We start from the raw sequence: 14,069 nt of genomic DNA, 5'->3' as shown, positions 1-14,069 counted from the left end.
CTAATGACCAGATGCATTCTATTTTAATGGACCAAATTCAAAATAATTTTTTGAAAACTTTTACAGTAAATTTTCAGTTTTAATGACTAAGACATGATACATCAGAAGCAAAGCTAAGGCCACTCCCTACACGAAGTACTATACATACAATAAAAAAGAATAGTCAGAGACAAAATAGATTATTCCTTTAATGGAAAGAAAGCATGCTAACTAAAGTGGAGTTACATTTAAACCATAAAAAGCATTTGGGCTGTTAGATTTGAAAATGTGGTTATAAATCGAGTAACCCTTGCTTTTGTTTGTTAGCTGAACTGTAGCCTACATTAAAGCTCCATTAAACAATATTTATGTTATTAAACTGAATCAAAGGACGTATTATAGAAATGAAGTTGCTGGTACTACATCTGCCGAGTCCTCTGAAATTCAGCCATGTAACAGCTCCTTGTATTTTTTCAACAGCTTTTATACTTGTTTAGATTTGCCAGCTCTCACAGGATACAAATGCTTTTTTGGAAAATGTACAAGCTGGGACGAATTGCTACTAAGCTGCCTGCTCAACATGAAATGGGGACCACCTTAGTCAAAAAGTGATTGGTGAAGTAGTTCAAACAGCCAAAGAGGCCCAGGAGCTTATGGACCAAAGAAACGGATACAGTCTTGCTAGCACTTTAAGATTTTGGGATTTTCTGCCCCAACTTGTAAGTAGCTCCATATATTGTTAAATAAGTACTTTACATTTCCCTTAAAGTTCCTGTCTTGTCATTTACTTTTTTATGGTCCTTTATTTAACACACCTGAGCTTTCATTTGAATCAATAGACCAGCAGTTAAGATTTTTCTGCCACATCTCTTCCTCTGTTTTCTTTCTTTTTATTAAAGTTTCCCTCTGTGTAAAGATCAATAGCACATGGACCCATAATGGCACAGCACTATTGCTTGTTTTGCCATGTAGGAAAGGAAAAATTACCTGCATTCAATCGACAGACTGTTTGTGTGTGTTTGTCTTTGTCTGAACTCTCCGATGCTGAGTTTATTGATGGCATCTAATATCACCACTGTCTCTCCAAAAAGTAAAAATGAGGGAGCAAAAAGCAAGTAATTGACAGATTAAGAGAGTGAGAAAGGTAATACTATGGTAAATAGACTGTACTTATATAGCACTTTTCTAGTCTTCTGACCACTCAAAGCGCTTTTATATGACATGTCACAGTCACCCTTTCCTCGCTAATGGCAATGACCTAAGTGCCAATATCCAATCAGGATCTATGCATTCATAAAAGATGGCTATGCCACCAGGAGAAATTTGGGGTTCAGTGTCTTGCCCAAGGACACTTCCCTGACTGAAGCAGTCAGGGTTCCAACTACAAACCTTCTCACTGCCAAACTACTCTCACTACAGTTCAGTAGTTGCCCTAATGACCAAATCTGGCACTTATTTTCCATGTAAATCCATGTCACAAATTCAAATCAAATCAAATCAAATTTTATTTGTAGCGCCAAATCATAACCAGAGTTATCTCGAGACACTTTACAGAAAGAGCAGGGGTCCGTTTCACAAAGCAGGTTCAACAAACTCTGAGTCTAACCCTGAACTCTGAGTTGATCTACTCTGAGATAGGAAACTCTGAGTTTTCGGTTCCAGAACAGCTGATCAGAGTTAGTTCAATCAACTCTGAGTAGGTTCAGCCGGAGCTAAGTGCGTGCACGCTGACTATCAAAAGCCAGCATTAATGGAGCCCCGATACCACGATTCACCATGGCAACGGTACACAAAAAGAGGTCCTCCTATGTCACACCAGTGGAGCTCGAAATCCTCACGCGGACGTTCAGCGAATACGAGCATGTTTTTAGAAAAATAAAGTAACACGGCTGCAGCTGCAAAAGAGAGAGAAGCGGCGTGGGAAGAAACTGCTGCTCGAGTAAATTTGCAAGTTTGAACTGGTCTATTTATTTAATACTTAATCACGACCGGAAGCTAAAATTGATATTAATTTAGGAGCAATCCAGCGGGAGAAAAAACGTACATGGAAGCAGTTAAAAATAAAATACCAGAACATCATTCAAAGGTGCGGCTCAGGCAGAACAGGCTCATGGCTGAACCTCACTTCAATCATATTTTCAATATCAAACTAATGAAATATCATTCAGTGGCTGTTTTAATGTGCATTAGCTTTATCCCATGATGCTGACTTCACATACATTATAATTCATGTAGATTAAACTGAATTGTGTTAGTTTAAAAAAAAAAATCCAATAACTTCTTAAACGTCTTATTTGAGTGCTCTCGGCAGTAGTGGTGGGAAAATCTAAAAGTTATGACTTTGACACAGATTTGTCTTTTGATTTTTATCATAATTATAAAAGACTTTTGCAAAGCGGTCAGAGCAGCACAGAGACGCAACATTTCTTTTTTTTTAATTTGTAACCGCTCAAACACGCGTGAGACGGGCTGAATAAATGAGTAAGTCGAATGAGGGTTTTTTGTATTCTAGAGGGAGGAGACAGAACGAAACTCTGAGTGTCCTGAAGAAAACCTGCTCCCGACCAGGTTAGGTTCATAGAGTCTGTTACTACGGTAACTGACCGAGAGCTTAAGTTACCTCCCTTTGTGAAACGGAAAACTCAGAGTTTCCCTCATTTCAGGGTTAACAGACTCAGAGTTTTCAATAAACCTGCTTTGTGAAACGGACCCCAGGTCTAGACCGTACTCTTTGTTATGTTATTTAAAGAGAGGCCCAACATGAATCACCACGAGTAGCACTTAGCAATATGCGGCACGTTGGCAAGGAAAAACTTCCTTTTAACAGGCAGAAACCTCGAGCAGAACCAGACTCATGTTGAACAGCCATCTGCCTCGACTGGATGGGCCGAAAATGGGATAGAAGGAGATGCAGGATAGAGACAGGCAAAGAGAGCAACAACAACATATGTTGTTGTTACAACAACAACATATGTCCTTGTTACATAAACAACAACAGACACATACTTATGGTAACAATGCCAATAATAGTGGTACACTAGTGTGAAAATTAGCAGAAAATAAATTAGCGCAAGAAGCAGAGTAATGATAAAGGCTGTAGTAATCGTAATTGTAACAGTTGAATCAACAGGTCTACTATTAGCATTAGCAGCAACAAAAGTGATACTATGGGGAAGGCTGATTTTAGTAGTTGTTGCAGTCGAGCAGGTCCACAGCAGCAGGTGGTCTGCATCCCCAGGAACCTACAAGACAAGGGAGCACAAGAACTCCCGGGAAGATATAAGGTTAGTAATGTTAATGGGACCAGAAGATACAGAGTTAATGAGCTGCATTAATATGACAGAGATAGAGAGAGAGAGAGTGGGAGAGAGACAGAGAGGGAGAGAGAGAGAGAGAGACAGAGAAACACACACACAGAGATAGAGAGAGAGAGAGATAGAGAGAGAGAGAAGCTTGGTGTGTCAGATCCCCCCGGCAGTCTAAACCTATAGCAGCATAACTATGGGCTAGTCCAAGCCTGAGCCAGCCCTAACTATAAGCTTTATCAAAGAGGAAAGTTTTTAGTCTACTCTTAAAAGAAGAGAGGGTGTCTGCCTCCCGGACCTTGACTGGTAGATTGTTCCAGAGGAGAGGGGCCTGGTAATTGAAGGCTCTACCTGCCACACGACTCTTTAGGACTTTAGGTACCACAAGGAGGCCTGCATCCTGGGAGTGCAATGTTCTAGAGGAGTAATATGGCACTATGAGCTCTTTAAGATATGATGGTGCCTGACCATTAAGAGCTTTGTAAGTAAGAAGAAGGATTTTAAATTATATTCTAGATTTTACAGGAAGCCAGTGCAGAGAGGCTAATACAGGAGAGATGTGATCTCTCTTCCTAGTTCTTGTCAGCACACGTGTTGCAGCATTTTGTACCAGCTGAAGAGCTTTTAGTGACTTATTAAATTGTTTCTTAGCACATTTCAAGTGATATATTTCCATTTGGATTCCAGTGACTCTCAAAGAAACAGCCTCTACCAAGTCTGGTAATGCGCCACTGCTGTTCCAAAGGTGTTCCACAAGGTTCAATGCTTGTTCCTCTAGCTTTGACTTACAACATGCTCCACTTCAGGTATATCACTATTCTACTGCCACTTTGATGGTACCCCGCTGTGTCACTCGAATTAAATCGTAAAATATAAGCTTCTTTTCTTATTTAAAACTGTGAATAATTGCTTTGGGTAAGATCTCTCATTAACGCCTTATACATCCCCTTTACAGCTCCATGTTTTCCCTGTCTTGTCATACAGAGCGTGTAACCTTGTAATCATTATATGATCACTCATTCCTGCATCCAGCTAACAAAGTATCCTTATGTTTCAGCAAGCTAGAAACACATGTCCTTCTCCTATATTTGGCTGCATCAAGTACTTTTTGCACAGGTTTGTGTTGGGAAAAAACATGATTAGGTGACAACCAAAAACTGCATCGGATATGTCTCCAGGAAATCAATTAAGTTTATGTTAATACCCCAAAAATGAGTTAAATGAATAAAAAGGTTTGTTTGTGTGTGTATTTGAATGCACATATATTAGCGTTTGCCTGAGCTGACTGAACAAAGCCTTATGGAGACCAAGGCAACATGACTAATCAGTGCTCCTAGGTGTAATCTTACTGAGAGCTTGACTGCTTAAAGTTATGGACTGAGTCGGCATGGCGGATTGGCTATGGGTGCTTGTTGTAGGACAATCCACCATGAACTCGACACACAGACATTCACACTTTTTCTTCTACCTTACAAACTGATTTTTAAGATCATATTAAACACCTAAGTGTTAACAGGTGCATGCCCCCAGTATTTATTTTTATGAGAAAATCCCATCATTCTCGTCTCCAAGAAAACAGCTTATTTTTTGAGTCATCGTTAATGTTGTGGCATATCAGTGAAACAAAATTGGTCTCTTTTTCTCCTCTTCATTTTCCACCATGGTTTATCATAATCAACACTATGCGGGGCTTAAGTCATGAGGTGAATATCGCCCTAAGTGATGACATTAATCACATTACTGAGCAGTATAATGACATATAAAAACTATATTCACATAATAAGCCAAGTGATGTATGTCTGGTGATCTCATTCAGTAATGCCGACCTTGTTTATTTATCACTACAGGATAATAAGCACTGTAAGAAAATTATACCATTCATCACTGAGATTACTTTGACACTGATATTGATATTGTGTGTCTTCATGCATTCCTGCTCTACTAGAGTCTTTATTGGATTTGTGTAAGTGATGCCTTGTAAGGCCATTCTAATACAGCATCATGTTTTTGAGGGTCTACTGAAATGTTGAAATCTGAATTTTCAAAAACCGTCCTTCCTTGGCAAGCCTGTAGAAACCTTTTTCTTCTGTATTTTAGTTCAAGTGTATCACATGGAATTGGCTGTGTGTTTTTAGCATCCATTTAAATCCGAATGCAATTCTGTGGATAAGCATTTCAGATGACTCTCTGCGGGAACCAGCCTCTTTCCCGTCATGCTCCCTGGTTTTCTGGAGATTGATCGGTATCAGTCGCCTGCCTGACAGCTCCAGTATTAAATCTCATTTAGCAAACCTGACAATTTGAGACTGAATGAAAAACAAGTGAGACAGACAGGGGCAAGGGAGAGAGAACGAGAGAAAGTGTGCAGGGTGGATGGGGTGATAGAGAATAAGGAAGACAAAAGACTACACAAAAAGGGAGAGAGGGAGATAGATAAGCCTTGAGACCTTGGGAAAACTAGCATGACTCCGCCCAAGGACTTCAAGCTTTGCTGAAAGCATTTAAGAAAACTTCATGTAGATAGAAGCCCAATACCACTGTGCCTTAAAAAAGTTAGTTTGAAGTTTGAAGATAAATTAAAAAGGAAAAAAAAGCTTTATAGCGAGTTTCAGCTTATGTTTGCCGTTATGGTTCACTGTCAGTGCCATCAGTGATGTTTTTGGAGGCTACATGCATCTGTTTTTAGTGAGAAAAGCTCTTAAGATCCATTGCAAACTACCTGCTCAGCCACTAACAGCAGACAGGCAAAGTTAGCCAGGGAACTTAATGTATTATAGCTGCTAAAGAGACAGATATTTCTTTCAGGAAGTGAACTAGACCAAAACTGAGCCAAAATTACATTCTGCAGTTAGCCAGAAACATGACTCTGTGACATCTGGTTGTGTTCACACTCAATTTTCATCCTACTACTGATTACGTGAATGTTGCATTTACAACATGTCCCCATAATTAATTGTAAAACTTAACAAAGTAAATGTGTAACAGATAAAGTAACCAATAACAAACCATTCTGAAATAAAACTTTTGACGATACAGCAAATACGGGGCAGCTGTGGCTCAGTGTTAGAATTGGTCGTCTTTCGATTGGAAGGTTAGAGGTTCGATCCCCGCAGCTTCCTCAGTCTACATGTCGAAGTGTCCTTAGGCAAGACACTGAACCAAATTGCTCCCTGTGTATGAATGTGATATCTGATTGACAGTTGGGCACTTTATGTAGCAGCCTCTGCCATCAGTGTGTGAATAGATTAATGTGACATGTAAATGTCACATGTGTAAAAGCAGCCTTGAGTGGTCGCAAAGACTAGAAAAGCGCTATATAAGTACAGTCCATTTACCATACTAACTGGAATCAAGACAACCTGTGCATTGAGGGGTAAAGTAGCCTATATGGTTTATAAATGCTTAAAGACAGTGCTATTTCAAGCCAAGGCTTATTTGTTGGCCAAGGCAATACTTACTTAGAATAAAATGTACTAAAATACTAAAATTAATTGGCTCTGGCATGTATGAGCAACCATTGTCCAGACAGCAAGGACGTGTTGTGTTTTCAGATGTCCTGGAATCGTTGGATTCTAAGAGCAATGATATGGTTAAAAGTTGTCCTTTGGTAGATGAATGAGGTTGAAAGGAGAAGAGAAAATTACAAAAATCATGTCTGGATGGGATGAATAGATGTGTCGGGATTTCAGTATCAGAGAGAAAAACAGTTAAAATCTGGCTGTGTTGTGGAGGTGGCAACAAGCAAACTTGACCTTATGACCTCTGTTGTTACGAGACTCCAGTGACTATGAAATGTAAGATAGGTGAACCAGGAGTTCGTGTTTTAAATACCAAATAGCCACACTTGACATTTTTGATGATTCAAGGGGTCCCTCAGTTGAATTGGCACACAAGTGTATCGTCAACACAGCTCTAAAAATGAATGCCATATTTGTGGATAATGTCAACAAGTGGCAACTAATTAGGAAATTAATCTCTCAGCCCATTTTGTGGATTGGCAAATTCTGCTGCTCATGCAAGACATCAATGTGTGTGTGCTTGAGTCCAACAGGCTTTAATTTCTTGCTCTATGCTTCTTCAAAATCAAACCAAAAAACAAAACCAAGAAGGCCAAATGAGCAAAAACAAAGACATTACTTATGGGGTTCATTTTCCACAGACCGTACAACATTAATCTCAAAAAAAGACTGTGTGAGATAAACTGACTTCATTAATAGAAAACATACCCCAAAACATGACATATTTAAAGCGATAATACCTGGGTCAACCCTTAAATGTTTGGGATGGAGATGAGATGGAGTGCCCGGTGCGTGTTGGCCTCAGGGTTGTCCCTTGTCACCGACTCTGTTTGTGATTTTCATGGACAGGATCTCAAGACGCAGCCGGGCGAGGAGGGTTTCCAGTTTGGGGACCTCAGAATTTCATCTCTACTTTTTGCAGATGATGTTTGTGGCTTCATCAAGCTGGGACCTCCAGCAGGCATTGGGGAGGTTTGCAGCCAATCGTGAAGCAGTTGGGATGAGACTTAGTACCTCCAAGTCTAAGGCCGTGGTTCTCTGCCGGAAAAGGGTGGATTGCCCCCTCCGAGTGGGGAGTGAGTCCCTGCCTCAAGTGAAGGAGTTTAAGTATCTCGGGGCCTTGTTCACGAGTGAGGGTGAAATGGATCATGAGATTGACAGGCGGATCGGTGCAGCATCAGCAGTAATGCGGACGAAATTAGTTTCCTCCAGAGGGTATCTGGGCTCCGCCTTAGAGATCGGGTAAGTAGCTCGGATATCCGGAGGGAGCTTGGAGTAGAGCTGCTACTCCTTCGCATTGAAAGGAGCCAGTTGGGGTGGTTCAGGCATCTGATTAGGATGCTTCCTAGGTGCCTCCCTTTTCTGGGCCTGTCCAACTGGGAGGAGAACCCGGGGCGGACCCAGAGCTCGCTGGAGGGATTTTACATCCTGTCTGGCCTGGGAACACCTTGGAATCCCTCAGGAGGAACTGGAAAACATTGCTGGGATGAGGGACACCTGGGTCACCTTGCTGAGCCTGCTGCCACTGCGACCTGACCCCAGATAATTCTCATTATAGATGTTTCTATACCCTTGGCAGTTCTAGTGTTAATCAATAAACTCAATAAAATATAAAAAACAAAAAGGAAAATAAGATAAAAAGATCTGTCTCAGCTTCTCAGAACTAAAAATTAAATCCTATATTTTTTCTTAAACCAACTGTCCAACCTCCCAAAAATGTGTTGTACATATGAGTCTATCTAAAAGGTCTATTCAGTGTCATGTTTTTGTCCATTATAACAGCAGGTGTCATTTTTAGACAACAACACAGGATAAATTAGCAAAATTGATCTTTGAAACACTCCAAAAAATGTTTCATTCTAAGAATACCGTTAAAACCTTGTACCTGAAAGTAGAAAAACATTGGATGTAGTTCAGTTATTTCTTGTATAAAATCTTACACTAACAACAAAAGCACAGACCTGAATACATTCGAACAACTGGTTAACATTAATATGATTAAAGCTTTGGGCTATTTTGAAAGTCCCTTGAACACTGTTGACTAAAAGGTGTTATCTAGGTTATTTTGACCTCAAGCGTAAAACATCAAAGAATATCAGTGTTTTGCATTCCTTGCTTGGGATCTCCAAGTTCTCCTTGGCTCTCTTTATTGCTCCCTGTCTCTTTCAACCACCCACACACACACACACACACACGCCATTGGTAGTTGGGTACTACTGGATGTGTTCAGACAGGCCTCCAGTACTAGCTGGCCTCTGTACTAGCCAGATGGGAGCTTAGTGGCTGTCTGTGTGCACGCTGGCTTTACTGTTTAGCTAAATCATTTACTGCAGCAAAACAACATCCTTGCAAAAAGACCCCTCTCTGAGAATTCATTTAACAACCCTTCCAAGCTAGTCCCAAGCTGTGGGACTGTGTATATGTGTTTGTTTGATTGTGTGTGTGTGTGTGTGTGTGTGTCACTGCACTGCATCAGCTAAGGTCCCCCTGAATTCTTCATTCTTCATTAGCTGTCTGGGGTTTAATTTTGTCCTGGCACTCGTGACTCACCAAATACACATACACCATCACACAGGCACAAATACTCAGACACTCAACGCAGTTTCGAAGTCGCTGGGCAACAGGCAGCTCGCTAGCCACCTCTTTCAGCAAAGTGGAGAGCCCCCGCTGGGCCACTAGAGTATGCTGGGAGATTAAGCTGGCTCTCCAGAAAAGTCAGAGCAGAAAACTGCCACCACCCACTCATTGCTATAAGGGGGCACGTCTACCTTTTTTGTTTTTTCAAACTTTCACAGACACCACAGATTGTTAGAACTGGTGAACTCAATCACTCCACATTCTGATATACTGTTTAAAATGTCTCGGATAAGGCTGTGTAGCAGTATGCGTTTGAATGTGTGCTTTGTGCAAAGGTTTTTTCTGCTGGGAGTGCTATCATTAATGCAGAAAGGTCTTGCAGTGTTTCAAGCAATTAAGTTGTGCATGTCTTACTCCTAAATGATGGTTTTAATTAAATGAAGATAAACAAAGCATCTAAAATGTGTGTATATGTCGACGAGCTCAGAGCACAATTAAGATACCCTCTCAATGACAACAGGTCATATTACACAAATTTAGACTTCTAAGGAGAGACAAATTAAATCTGTTGTTCCTGGTGCACTCTTTTTCAAAATGTATGTAAAATATGTGGAGTGAACCAGTCAGAACCAGTCAATAAGATTTAATTTACTCTTTAAACGCATTTGATAGATGAGCAACTTACCCGAGGATGTTTTTAACCATTTTCACAGTTCATTTAAATAACATAAAACCAAATTGCTGAAGTAAATAACAAATTATTCAATAACTCTGTTATCGCAGTATAATTTCATTTGTGAGTACACTGCAGTAGAGGCTTGTCTGAGCATTTCACAAACATGTATCCTTGAACGCTCGTGTATTCATGACCTATGGGTGGTCTCTCTGAAGCCTTGACTCGTCTGGAACGAGTCCCTTGTGTGAATCAGTGGAATTCACTGGTCCATTTTCCAGCTCACAAAGCAGGTGTGGAAGAGCAGCCAGCACATCTGCTTGCTTTACAGCTACAGTGTGTTATTATATGACACTACATTTTATGGTCCCAATAAAATGAAAAATTATACCCAATAAAGTGGCCCATCATCTTGTAAAATCCAGTAAGAAAGCAGGGATACATGTTGCAGGAGGGCTAGTAAACACAAAGTCAAGTGTATAGGCTGTAACACTTGTGTTGGGTTTTTGTGTATTCATTGTATGTTACCCCATTTTATTTTTATGTAAACTCAAACCTCAGCTCTCCCTCCTTTACCTCCTCTCTCCTCCTACTCTTACCCCCCCGAACCCTCTAGGTAGAGGGACTATGGCTAATGACAGATAGAGGTAATCAATGCACTGCACGACTCCTGCTAAGCCCCCCTATCCTATTCTCATGCATTACTGGCCTGTCTCCTTCATTACCTATTCAACCTCTCCGGTTCGCCGCATGGCTAATCCTTTCTTTAGCTTTCCATCCCTCTCTCCTTCTGTCCACAACTCACTTTATCTCACTATCCATTCCCCAACGCCACTTCACCCCGCCTCTTTTTTACTGTAATACCCCACTTTGGGTATACTGCTCTTTGCAGTGTAGCGCCGAGAGCACACTTGTCCAACAACCCCGAGCTGCACCTGTCTTCGTTTAAATTGCAAATAGGACATATTAAGGGCATTTTTAATCTCTAAAGCTTTCTTAATTGCTGGAGACATTGAAATATATTACTTTTAGTTTTGTCTTCCTTCCTCTGTGAATGCAAAGTGATGCTGATGCAGAATTGGATCCATGAAGAAGACTCACTGTTCTTATCTGTCTAAAAGTGAATCTCTGAGACAGAAGTCTAACAAAGTTCCACAAAAGGCTGAAGAATGGATGTATCCACAACGGGATCACTTTTTTCTTAGTGCACCTCATTAGATCCACGCGTATGTGTGCAGTATACACACAAATGTACAGCTTTATGTGTGTTTTTTTACGAGGTTATAATAAAATTTGTACTGCTATGTTCTCTAATGATAATAATGTGACATTATCCCCACAGGAGAGGTGAGTCATTTTGTTTTATTATACAGTACACTTCAAACCATTACAACAATTGATATTGTAATTGGATTGCATTCATTTTCAGTTTTTACGACTTTTTATTCCTTTTATTATCATTTTATTCAAGTGATCATTATCATCATCACCAGTTCCTTCGGGGACAAACACTCACTGTTTAGACAATCATTGTTGAGCAGTGTTTATTTTATTTCCTTTCTATCAAGGTCAGCTTATTTCTAATTCTGTCTGCTGTTGTCTACACGTCTCCGTCTCTCTCTCTCTCTTTGGGACACACACAGGTTAGCAGAAAACCGCTACGGCGTCAAAGCCTATGATAATGACAGTTTTCCCTTCTGCTGTGCCACCACCATCTGGTATATCTTGAGAGGGAACGATGACACATTCGCACACACACACTAAAAAACACACACCTTGCGACATTGGTCTCTGCAGGTTCAAGGCAAGCATGCTGTTCATCAGTGTTCACAATCTGTTTGCTGGTTTAGGCCTCCTACCCAACTGTTACCCAACGGTAAGCAAACAGCCCACACGCCAGCAAGCACCACAAACCTGAGGAAATATGCAACCAAAGCACATGCATCGAACCAAGATGTTTGGATAGGAGTCAAGCCAGCAGCATTACTAAGCATCACAAGATAAGTTACACATCCTTCATGTAGGAGGAAAAGAAATCCACCACAGTGCTGACTTCTGTAGTCATAATCTATATAAAGCTTATCCAGCATAAGTATGCTGTCTTCTTTTTATTTGTGTACAATATTTAGCCAGTATGAAAGCCCTATATAACTGATTAAAAGTTGCTTCAAAAGAATGTAATTAAAACAACTAAACAAGAATTGGATGATCATCTTGGTTTATGTCATGTCTTCATTTTTAAGCAGGAAGAACTGCTGAAAAAACACAAACCTTTCTTAAAGTCGAAGCTCTGTATCTGCATCTTTCCAGCTGCTAAGCCCACTACCTTCTGGACTGGGGCTAATTGTATAAGTCTGCATGCTGAAAAAAGATAGGGACGAACGCGGGGAATGAGGGGTAGAGGAGAAGAGGGCACAGAACTGTCAAATTGAAGTGGTTTTAATTATTCCGTCTGGGTAAGGACTGCCTAAGACAATGTTGTTAAATTTCACTATATATTTTAGCACATTTATTTTATTTGCCTCGTGTTGCCTTAATTAAGAGCAGACAGTGCTTTATTGAGAAAGCTGTGTGTCCCAGGATCAGGAGTCAATTTAATGCATGAGCAGATTAAATCCTGTTTGCAATAAATTGCGCTCTTGGCTTTCATTCTTGTCAGAGAGATTTGTGCTGATTTAAACCTCGGCCATAAAATGAGCGCTTTGGAAATCAGTGTGGTTAAATTCACATCTTTCCATGATGCTGATACGCTTTCATTTAGATGCAGTGGCTCGGGAAGCGCGACAAAATAAACATGGCACGCAGATTATCCAAAACATGGACTTTTTGTTGAGGGGACTCAGATAAAATATTCAACATCCTGATGGAGGACTGGTGACATAGCACATGGCTATCACCTGGAGCAAGGTACTTGTTAAATATTTGTATTTTCCAAGGTGACGATGCTCTGATCAAGGCTCAAGGGCAACACAAGCCAGTGGCGTATGACGTTGATCAAAACACCTTTGAATATTGTCTGCAGTGTAAAAACCAAAACACTGACAGCAACATGCATCATTGTGCGGTGATATGCACTGATTCATCAAACATAAGTTATTTTTTTCAATGTTGAAATATGTCCACGCTCAACAAAAGCAGCCGTAGTATCACAGAAAGACAAAAAACTCTTTCACCCAAGTGTTCAACTAATTTTGTGAGTAGCATCTTTCAAACAGAAGCCTTAAAGGCTCCTGAGAGAAAGCAAGAGTTCAGCAGGTATGACACAAACAGTCACGTAATTGCCCTTCACAAATTGTGCCTCTGAGTGCGTCAAAAGATTCCCACGCTGCTGCTATTCCATAAATGATTCAACAGATACACGACGACTCTATAACTTCTAGTTGAAATAACAGGACATTACAGTTTGTGTGTGCATTTGTGTGAGCTACTTTGACCTTTCAGTTACTATGGTTCAGTGGGTGCATCTAACCGTGGAAGTGATTGGTCTCCAGTGGTTTGTCCAGATCTTTGAGCAGGTTGACAAGCCTTTCTTCCCCTCAATGAACTTTGCCACTGAGCTCACGTCAGAATGTAAAGAAAATGTTGTGGAAAGAAAACACAAGTATGTACCATAGTGTCTTACAGGGGGTAAATGTAATTAATCAAATATTTTTCCTGCTTGTTAGAAACATAGCAGCAATGGAGCTGAAATCATTGAGAAAGAATGTCACGTTTGAAGTCAAAAAGGTTGAGGACCCAGGTGCGGACATGACGATTTATTAAATAAGAAAAAAGACAAAAAAGGAAACCAAAAGGTAGAGCAAAAAAAATGACCTCACACAAATCCAGGTAACAGATAATCCAAGGGAAAACATACAAGAACACAGAGAGCCACGAGGAAACTAGGAACAGGTATCATGACGGTAGACGCAAGTAGGTTTCACAGACAAGACAATTGACTGGCAAACAGACATGGGAAGACAAAGACTAAATACACTGGGGAGGTGAAACTAATCAGACACAGGTGAAAACAGTAAG

This window comes from Semicossyphus pulcher, unplaced genomic scaffold (assembly GCF_022749685.1).
Source record: "Semicossyphus pulcher isolate SPU_LCO1_2020_fin unplaced genomic scaffold, fSemPul1.0.p SCAF_19, whole genome shotgun sequence".
In the NCBI taxonomy this organism is placed as follows: Eukaryota; Metazoa; Chordata; class Actinopteri; order Labriformes; family Labridae; genus Semicossyphus; species Semicossyphus pulcher.
This window is presented reverse-complemented; position numbering follows the sequence as displayed.